At 33.6% G+C, this 10,819-nt stretch overlaps 1 non-coding gene across 1 annotated transcript; it reads right to left on the bottom strand.

The window, feature by feature from the left end:
• Window positions 1–871: 871 nt before the first annotated feature.
• On the bottom strand, window positions 872–973 carry LOC138388865 (U6 spliceosomal RNA). Its single transcript, XR_011234341.1, has one exon. It is a non-coding gene; the product is annotated as a U6 spliceosomal RNA (small nuclear RNA).
• Window positions 974–10,819: the final 9,846 nt, after the last annotated feature.

Here is a 10,819-nt window from a genome sequence, read left to right on the forward strand (position 1 = left end):
TACCCCAACTCTGTTTTATTTTTTCAAGTTATACCTTTTCTCATTTTTAAAATTTTGAATCTGTTATATCCTTGAATCTCCAGTTTATCTCTTTTAGATAGCTTATAATTGTATCATTTTAAAAAGCTGTTCTGCCAATCTGTTTTTAATCCATTCACATTTAATGTAATTACTGATAAGGTAGAATTGATATCTGACATTTTGCAATATTTTCTCTATGTGTATGTTTTTGTTTTTCAGTTCCTCCATTACTACCTTCTTTTGTGGTAAATTAATACTTTCTGGTGTATCATTTTATTTCCCTTGTTTCTTTTACTGTATTTTAAAAGTTATTCTCTTAGTGGCTGCCCTGAGGAATATAATTAGCATTTTACTAAAATAATCTAGAACAGAGAAACACTAACAATTTAATAGTATGTAGAAAATTTGCTCCGACAAACTCCTGTTACTTTCTCCCTCGTTTGTTGTTATTGTCATGCAAATTATACATTTATACAGTGTAAGTCCATCAACACGGTATTATAATTATCATTTTATGTAGTTGCCTCTTAATCAGATATGAGAAGAAAAGAGTTACAAAAATGCATTTATACTGTCCTTTGTATTTCCTGTTACTAGTGCTCTTTATTTCTTTGTGTAGATTCAGGTTAATACCTAGTGTTCTTTCATTTCAACTTAAAAGATTCACTTTAATCCTTAGTATTTCTTGTGGGGCACGTCTGCTGACAACAAATTCTCTCAGTTTGTGTTTATCTAAGAATATCTTCATTTTTTCGTAAGTTTTGAAGAATAGTTTTACTGGACATAGAATTCTCGGTTGACTGGTTGACTGTCTTTTTTTATTCAGCACTTTGAATATGTCCCGTCACTGATGAATATGGATGGTTTCATATATTTGCATGTCATCTTTGCACAAGGGCCATAGTAATCTCTGTATCATTCCAATTTTAGTATATGTCTTGCCAAAGCAAACATTCTGGCTCCCTCCATACTGAAGTAGAAAGGAGGGAAGCTTGGGGGAAGGTATTACCTCTCTATAAATAAGGCCTGTCTCTGCTATTTCTAATCTCTTTTCTGGACCGTGCTATATGTAGAATGCGGTGCCTCTCCAAGGAAACAAAATATTTGTGTTTAAGCATCTGGTGATTTTCCAACAGCCTCTGCTTAAACTGTTTCCCTAGATTCCAGTTTTCTACCTCATCACATACAGAGCCATTCCATCCATGTGGAATGTAGATCATCCATTTCTCACTTAACACAGTGATTCTCATTTACGGGAAAGGAACAAATACCTTTCATTTGGAAAAGACATTAATATATTTGTTTCATGTGGTACATAACTAAAAACTGGTGATCAATTCCCAGCTATAGGCACTGTCTTCACAAATACCATTAGCATTTAATGTCAAAATTACCATGCAGTCTTCCCCCAATATTTGTGTATATCTTTTTATGCAATCCACCATTTGTTATTAAATAGAAAAAATTCTGTGAAGACAGGATTAGATGATAGAAAGAAGTGTAAGTTTCCTGAAATTAACAATCACATGTGGTGTATTTTAGTCCTACAGAGAATATTGTGACTACTATCTGTTTATGTGTGTATGTATACACACACACACACACATATATATGCACACACATACATAAACCTATCTATGAAGTGTCCATTTGTCCATTCACCCAACCTTCCATTCGTCAATACAGCCAGACAGCCATCTATTCATCTATCTGTCTGTCAATCTGGCTATAATGTCTTTTTCTTCACAGGAATTCAAGTTGATGTTAACATGTGCTAGTTTTCTAATAAATATGTGTTAAATTCACATGAAAAATAGAGAATAGCATAAAGGATTGGCATTATTGAAGTTTGGGGTTTTATATTTCTTTTTTTGTGGGGAGCTACCCTGTGTAATGTTGGATGCTTAGCAGCATCATTCCTGGCTTTTCAATAGATGCCAGTATTATCTTTCCAGTTGTGACAACCAAAAATGTTTCCATGCATTGTGAAATACTTGTGAAGGGAAAACCCCTCCCCTCCACCCCTTTTGAGAACTACTGGTATAAAGGCATTCTTTGCTGCTTTTATCATGATATGCATGATTAAAATAAATATTTAACAATTACTAATATAGGAATATTTATTGGATGAATGAACATATTTACATATGTATTTTCCAGATAGTCATTCTCTTGCTCATTGATTCATCCACTTATGTATCATCCACCAAACACTGCGTACCTATTATGTGTTTAATACTTTTCTAGGTAGTGGGGATACATTAGTGAAATATAAGTTTCTACTCTGGTGGGACTTATAGACTTTTGGTGGAGCTAGAAGAAAGTGAATAAATAACTAAACAAAAGACATCACTAGTTAAGTGCTTTGTTTAAAACAAAGCAGAATGTTGTGAGGGAAAGACTGAGTTACATTAGATTAGTGTAAAAGGAAGGACTTTCTGGGGTGATATTTAAGATAAGAACTGAATAATAAGAGGACAGCAAAGCAAAGATGTGAATAAATTATTCATTAATGTTGACTCATTTCTTAGAACATACAATGTTTATGCTAGGTATGCAAAGAGATGATCATCTGGTGGCATATCAGCTTCTGCCCATACCTGTGAAGAACACCAGAGTGTTCATGTGGAAACAATTAGAAATTGTTCCACTTGGGCTGTTTCCACATCTTTGCAATTGTGAATTGTGCTGCTATAAACATTCTAGTGCAGATGTCTTTTTTATAGAATGTCTTTCTTTCCTTTAGGTAGATGCCCAGTAATGGGATTGCTCAATCAAATGGTAGTTCTACTTGTAGCTCTTTGAGGTATCTCCATATTACAACCCAAGTGCCCATCAATGCATGACTGGATTAATAAAATGTGGTATATGTATACCATGGAGTTCTACTTAGCCACAAAAAGCAATGGTGTTCTAGCACCTCTTGTATTATCCTGGGTAGAGCTGGAGCCCATTCTATTAAGTGAAGTATCACAAGAATGGAAAAACAAGCACCACATGTACTTACCATCAAATTGGTATTAACGTATCGACACTTAAGTGTGCATATAGTAGTAACATTCATCAGGTGTCAGGCAGGTGGGAGGAGGAGGAGGGGATGGGTATATTCACACCTAATGGGTGGGGTGCACACCATCTGAGGGATGGACATACTTGAAGCTCTGACTCAGATGGGGCAAAGGTTATATACGTAACCTAAACATTTGTACTCCCATAATATGCTGAAATTTAAAAAAAACTAAAAAAAGAAACTGTTCCAAACTATTTGAAAGTCTATACGTCTATTTAAAACCTTTTTTTAAATTTTAAAGACATTTTTAAATGAGGGTGTATAGCCCTACCGATGTAAAGGTATTGTCTTGCAGACCTTAAAATATCCTATAATGACAAGAACTAGGAACTGTTCAGAGAACAAGATGAATATGATTTCTACTTTCATGACACTATATTTCAGTGGGGAGGTGGTGGTGACCAGAGGAAAATCCTGGCTTCATATGTATTTTTTTAAGAAGTAGGGTAATAATGCTTATTCATCTTTATTTTCTCTCTCCAACCTAAGTAGATCCAAGGACATTAATCAGACCTCCCTAATTTTGTCATAGATTTGAATTGGGCTGAGATACCCATTGAAAATAAGTAGGCTGAATAAGCTGGATTGTATTTTGTGTAATTATATATAGTTGTGGTAATGGAAAACTATTTATACAAATTTCTGAGTATATGGACTCATTCATAATTCCATTGCTAGTAGATAATGAAATTAAGTATAAAATGCTACAGAATCTATTTTGTCATTCTTTGACCAAATAATATATTTGGATTTTTATGCTCATGCATGTTTCCTGTATAAATATTAATAGATGTCCTAGATAAACTGTTTTGCATATGTTTGTCTTTTAAAAGTAGATTTTTCTGCTGGAAATGAAAAGCTGTTTTAGTAATGTTCACATGTTTAAGGCATGTTTGCAATCATGGTTGAAATAATAATTAGAATAATGGCTTCATTATTAAATCTTCACCTTTTATGCTAGATGCTGGATCAAGTCAAGCATCTTGATGAAATCCAGAATTTTATAAAAGAAAGAGAGGAATTATGAAATAAGATAGTTCTTGTTTGAGGAAGACATCATTACAGCTGGGTGACTTGGGCATTTAAATGAAATCTGATGAAGTTCCTCCCACCATTTTCTCTGCAACTATCATTGGCATTTAAAAGTAGTATTGCCAGAAAAGCCAATGTATATTTTTATACTGCAATTAAGTAATTGAGTACAAAATTCAATACAGTCAGTGGGAATGTTCTCAGATGAGTAAAGGAAGCCAGGGAAGATAATCATTTCAATTCTTTTCTTCATTTTGCTCTCTAGCATAGTACTTGAAAATTCATAGGCTCACAAGTCTCACTGTGCTGTGTACCCTCAAGCAAATCATTTAGACCCTACCTCAGTTTACTCAAGTGCAAAATGTACATCATAATTCTTGTCTTCTAGGATTTTTGTGAGGATTAAATGAAATACTGTATATAACGTGCACGTAACATAGCCTGTGCTTGATAAATGACGGCTTTATTATTGGAAATATTTATTTCCCCTAGAAGTGACCTAAAACAACAAAACAACAGGATTTTTCATTTGCTTTCTGTGGTCACTGCTCATTGTGGACAAATTGTGATTCTGCGTTGGTGCTTAGGAAAGAAAGACGGTGGCAGCGAGAAAGAGCAGTGTTTCCAGGCTCGTGGTGACTCTTGTTCAGTTTTCCCCATTTTGCTTTTCTCTGGCAGCTTTTTCTCCTTGCACTTTCATCATTGAACATAATTATACTAATGAATAATACATGAATATAATTCACAATGAACATAATTCATAAAGTTCATTACCCTCATTTTCATAATCCTGCTTCCCAGTTAGAGATTACCTTCAAAGGTAGGCTTTCGAAGCTTCCTGTCTCAGATGTCCCTGGCCACCCTACTCTGGATGGCAGCACCCACTTTGTCACCTGCAAGGCCCCTACCACACCTGCTAATTTTTTATTTATACTTGTTCATATATTACATATCAATATATAGTATAAAATATATAACATATGATATATCTATATATAAATGATGTTTCCCACCATTAGAGTGTAAATTCTAATAGGTCAGTGATGAAGCCTGTCTTATTCACTGCGCTCCCCCAACTCTGCCAGTCACATGTAGACACTCAATATATATTGGATGTCAAAGAGCTTTTCTTTTTCTGCAAACCATAATTACCACTTGATGGGTTTACATATTGGATTTTCTCACCTTCTCTTATATAAATTTATACTAAGACACAAAAGGCATACAACTTTGTAGTTATTTTTTGCAATAGACATGTGCTTTGGGAAAGATGATTGAGGCACCTCTTTATAATCTTAGAATCCATCATAAGATTCCTTCTACAGAGATTATAAATGCTTTGATTTGCTGTAATTAAGTCTTCAGGTAATATCTATAATTCATGGATCTAACTGGATTTAATAAGAAATTTTAATTTACCAATAGCATCTTACTTATTAGTATGTGCCTTCAAGTGCTAGATATACTAAAAAAAGAAAGATCATTTTTGTTCTGATAGCACACAGATACACTGCTCCATTGATATTCTTTGGCTAGCTTTATTTTACTTGGATTCTAATTGAAATATTTCTGCCTTAGAAGACAGGATGAAATAAAGCTAATTTAAGGGGACCAAATTAATGCACTAAGTACAATTAGTGTGTTTTCCACCGGAAAGTTGGTCACTATTTTCCGATTTTACCTTCATTTTCCATTAGAAGCTGTTGGTTAATCTGGTATCTTCTCCGCTTAACTCCAATCATCACATTAAATTCTTGCAAATTTTAGGTGCCAAACACATGTAGAATTTACATACACACATGCATAATTTACATACACACATAGACAATTCACGATATAGCCATAAGGTAATTAGCAATTGGTTACAGTTTGCTGCTAATGAAGAAGAGGTTACGGATTTACTGTTCCTCTGAGTCTGTCTTCTGGGCCAATTCCATTGCGATAGATTCTCCCCAGACCCCTGTGCTGCTGTTTCACAAATGTCATTTGTTACAGGAAGGGGCCACAGAGGAGGATGTGTGTGCTTTTCTGCCAACCCCCTACCTCTCCAAGGGCTCTCAGTATTTTCCTGACAAATGGCATGGGTGGGGTGCATTCCATCTTTGCATTCTCTCTGTGTCAGGCTTTGTCCACAGGGAATGGACAGTGAAGTGTTTTTAAATCAACAGCACCAGTAGCACCATCTTTATGTAGGTATGACAGCTTATTGTTAAATATAGTTTAGGACAAGTTTAATTATGCCACTGAGAAGTATTTTAGGAAATATTTGAAACCTTAATCTGTTTAGTCTTATTAGATGAAGATTTATCTTTTTATTCATCAAGTCTTTAGTTTTGTTAGTTTCTTTTTTGCTTCTATTTCCCTATTTCATTCTTCCAGATACCTTTAATCAATATCTCTTCCATTGGAAAAGGTCAAATGAAGATGTGGAGGGTGATCTAGGGGAAATGTGTGAAGTAGAAGGCTAGAATTCGAGTGAAAAAAAATAGTATTTTGGCATCATTTACTTTGCTTTAATATCTTGGTTTTATTCCTTTAATATAACAACCGTTTTTCATGTAAAAGGAAGTTGTGAAACAAAAGTTTATATAGTACATTAAGGATTAAAATGAACGTGTACAAAGTTAGACTTATTTCTTTTTATCTTAAAGACATAAAAACTTGATATCACATTTAATTTTGTGAATGAACTTGTTCTATAACATGTTACCTAATCCTTGGAATTTTTTTGCTTTATCCTCTATTGTGGATTAAAATAAATGATTAAATTCTGAAACTAATTTACAAATACGAGAAAAGTTATAAAGTCTAGCTAAAAATCAAAACATTTATTTGATTCTCATTATTCGTGGTAGTTATGTTCTATAAAGTTTCTGCAAACACTGAGTTAGTGAATACTGAACTGTTTGTTCCTAGGGTAAAGATAGAGTTTGGTTCATGCAAGCCTCTGGCCACATTTTCATCAACCTATCAATATACGACCTTATTTTATATGCTTTCTGTTTAATAACATCTTATTTAATATGTATTGTTGATGCTTTATCATTGTACTCACAGCCAATAGCACTAAAACTCTTGCCCCAACGAAGCTTATCTAATACCTGTATTTTCTTCGTAAGGCACATCACAGCCTTCTTGTGCTTAGGATCACTAGACAGAACTTAAGCACTTAAACAGTGAGTCATTATAAATAGCAGAATCATGAACAAAAAACATAAAAATGAGAAAAACTAAATCGACTGTGAAAAGAACACTTCTTTGTAGCATGACAACTGAGACAAGAAGGCAGAGTGTCACCTTGTTAAGCTCTAGCTGGGAACATATACATGAGAATACTCAATTTTTTTGAGGCTCTGCACATGTTGGGAAATGACCACACAAGTGCTCTGAGTATTGATTTTGGAGTTACAAATTAATTTTAGAGAGTGGGTGAATTTGCAAATACAGAATCCATGAATAATGAGGACAGACCATGTATGCATTCTAGACTAGGAAAGGGAAAAGTTACTCTCAGTCACTTAATGAGCCAGTGAAAGGCCTTGGTTTAGTGTTTCCTTCCATCTCTTTGTTCTTTATTTGCTTAATTAAGTGACAAATTCTAATTGGTCATGCCTGACTAATATAATTTAGGAAAAAACCCATGTCTTCATCACTCTCTACTTCTAACTCTGGCCCTGTACCTGGAATATACTAGGCATTCAATTAATGTTTCTTAAAGGAATGCATGAAATCTTTTCCTCATTTGGAAAAGATTTCATGGAGTTGCTGAGAGCATCAAAGTGCATGTGTGTGTGTGTATATTATATATATAATATATTATATATATTATGTATATTATATATATAATGTGTGTGATTATAGTTGTAATCACACACATAAAAGATATCTATGTTGAGGATTTTAATTGTTCTTCATAATGTAGTAATTGACATTCATTTATAAACAACATTACATAGTTTTACACATTAACATGGGATTTCTATGCTGTAAAACAGGATTCCTGTGTAATATATGTATTTAAATATAAATAATGAACTAGTTGCTCCTTTAATACAAGGACAGGAGGAAGAGGTTGATTAATGAAAAGGAACTGTGTTAATTTTCCAGTTAACAAAGAGGAAGGACTTTCGAACTTATTTATCTCCTGGAAACAAAACATAAACTCATAACAATATCACATACATCAGCCTTACTCTGTTTCATTATAATTACAAATGTATTCTACCTGGGTCTTTTCCTAGTTGTTAGTCATGTGAAAAACAAATTGGATAAGTAAATCATATAATTTTCCTCATACTGATTTTAGTTTTCTTTTTTACTCTTGCTTCCTCCGAAGGAATTAAATATCTAGCAGTAGAAAGAAGCCTCATTCTTGGCTTTCCTATGAAAGTATTTTTAGGACCATTGATATAAACTTAAAAAACAAGTAATTTGGTTCATATAAATAGGCAAGTAAGAAATTTTTCTGAGCGCTGTTATTTTCAATTAAACACTCGCTATTACTATCACTCTCCAAATCAGAGAGATTTTCAAAGGTCATTTTCTTTCTTTTGTTTTACTTATTTATTTTTTTTTTGAAATATTGACTGATCCATGTTTGCACTGACTAACTCAGAAGTGTTTGATCTATGCTTTTTCAAAATGATTGTCAGCAAACGTAATGAGCCTTGGACCAGGCCAGTAGCTTTGCTAACATATGTCTACAGAAGGATTTTTAACAACCTGCTGACTAGGCTGGTCCTATCCAGCCTCACAGCAGGAAAATTGTCTCTTGCAGCTCAGCTTATAAATATAACCTTTGTGTGTTTGGAAATACCTTGTCTGAGGCACGACTTATGCTCACCTTTAAAACCAAATGTTCATTTTGAAATCAGTGCAAAACAGCAGAAAGTAAAACTGGAAACAATTCCTCTTACACTTTTCATGATTTTAAAAGCTGTCTGTTATTTGTATCTCCTTCTTTATTGCATTTTCTGCTCTCTACAAGCTCTGGAAATCATAAAGGTGTTTCTCACAAATTGACCATCCAGAAATGCTGACTCTGTATTTTAAATCCTATAAAACTATCTAAGTGGTAGACATCTCGTTTTCATTAAAGATGCTTTACTTCAGGATCGTCAAAGGCTGTGTTATTGCAAACAGAGCAACTGCCGAGTGCGTGAAGCTTGATCTTTTTGGGCACTGAGAAGCTATCTGTGGTATCTGCACATATTTAATTACAAAGTTCTGCTTGGCTTTGCCATGCATCTATCTATTACTATTTTACTTGCAGAAATCAAGAGTCAGCTTTTATAGTCATCCATTAACTCTTCTTAAAATAATTCCTTTATAAATAAAAATTATTATATTAGAAACAGTGTCTTCAGAATCACAGCAGAGGTTAATATAGCTAATATAATTAGTAAGTTTTTTTGATTCATCACATCCCAGGAGGTAAATCTTATTGGAGGAAAAATTAATATCTTACTCCAATTAAGTACCAATGTTTTTTAATGATTTTTATCACCGAGTCATGGGTTTATGGTAAAACCCAATAAATGTGTATTGATTAGTTGTTTGGATATAAATACATAGATAAATCACAGTGCTTTGGGTTATTTTATAAAATAAACATTGTCTTTTCAATAATAAAGTATTATGCATTTATTAAAGTTTAGAAATGCTGAGATATAAACTGCAAAAGAAAATTTGCTTAGCTGGAAAAGAACTTGAAGAACTTAAACTTGAAGCTACATGAATCTTTTTCTCTGTTTTTCTGAAAAAGAGAAGCGAGTGTAAAACAAACAGAAATAATAGATGTGGAATACTTATTCAGAAATCAAAGGTCCAGCATTAATATGTTCTAACTGTTGGTGAGCTAGTGTGCAATCTTCTACAACTTTCACCTCTGTTCTTCTGGCAAAGGTTCCAAATAAGGATTTGGAGCCACTGTGACTTGAAGATATCACTAAAGACATTTATTTGTATGTGATAAATTGTGATTCCTAATGCTATTGTTTGAAAAGGCTGTAGATTTTTAAAAATACAGGTTAGAATCAAGGAGGTAAGTTTTGCGTTCACTGGGCTAATTAGAAAGATAAATTAATCAGGACTGTCTCAAGTTACTCATGCCATATTATTTAATTGCATGTGCTTAAAAAAACAAATTCAGACTGATTCTAAAAACAATGACCACTAACACATTCTACCCAAATAGCTTGTAACATTTGTTGTTTAAGAGAAAACCCTCTTTTCTTCCCTTTTCTCACATTTGCTACTCGTATTGAATTTTGGAAGCTAGTCATTCACTAAATCCTTTTAAAATAATTTTTTTTCTAAATATGAAATTATATGAGTAACAGTACATACATGACCACAAGGGAAACTAATATACTCAACATAATTAGCGAGTCTGATTCATCACATCCCAGGGTGGAGTACATCTTGACCTTCAGAAATGAAGGTGACCAGAGAAATTAAATGTTGACTTTTTTCTCCCTCCCTTTCTTTCTTCTCCTTTTCTTTGTCTTCCTTCCTTCCTTCTTTCTTCCCTCTCTCCCTTCCTTCATTTCTTCCTCCCTTTCTCCCTTCCTTTCTACTTTTCTTCTTTTCTTCCTTTTTTATTTTGTATAGCATAAATATGATTCCACCAGGTCATTACTGTTTATAAGGCACACAACTTGCCTTCCAACGGCCACCTCAAATCTAACAGGGTTT

The sequence above is a fragment of the Eulemur rufifrons genome, chromosome 7, assembly GCF_041146395.1.
Source record: "Eulemur rufifrons isolate Redbay chromosome 7, OSU_ERuf_1, whole genome shotgun sequence".
NCBI lineage: Eukaryota > Metazoa > Chordata > Mammalia > Primates > Lemuridae > Eulemur > Eulemur rufifrons.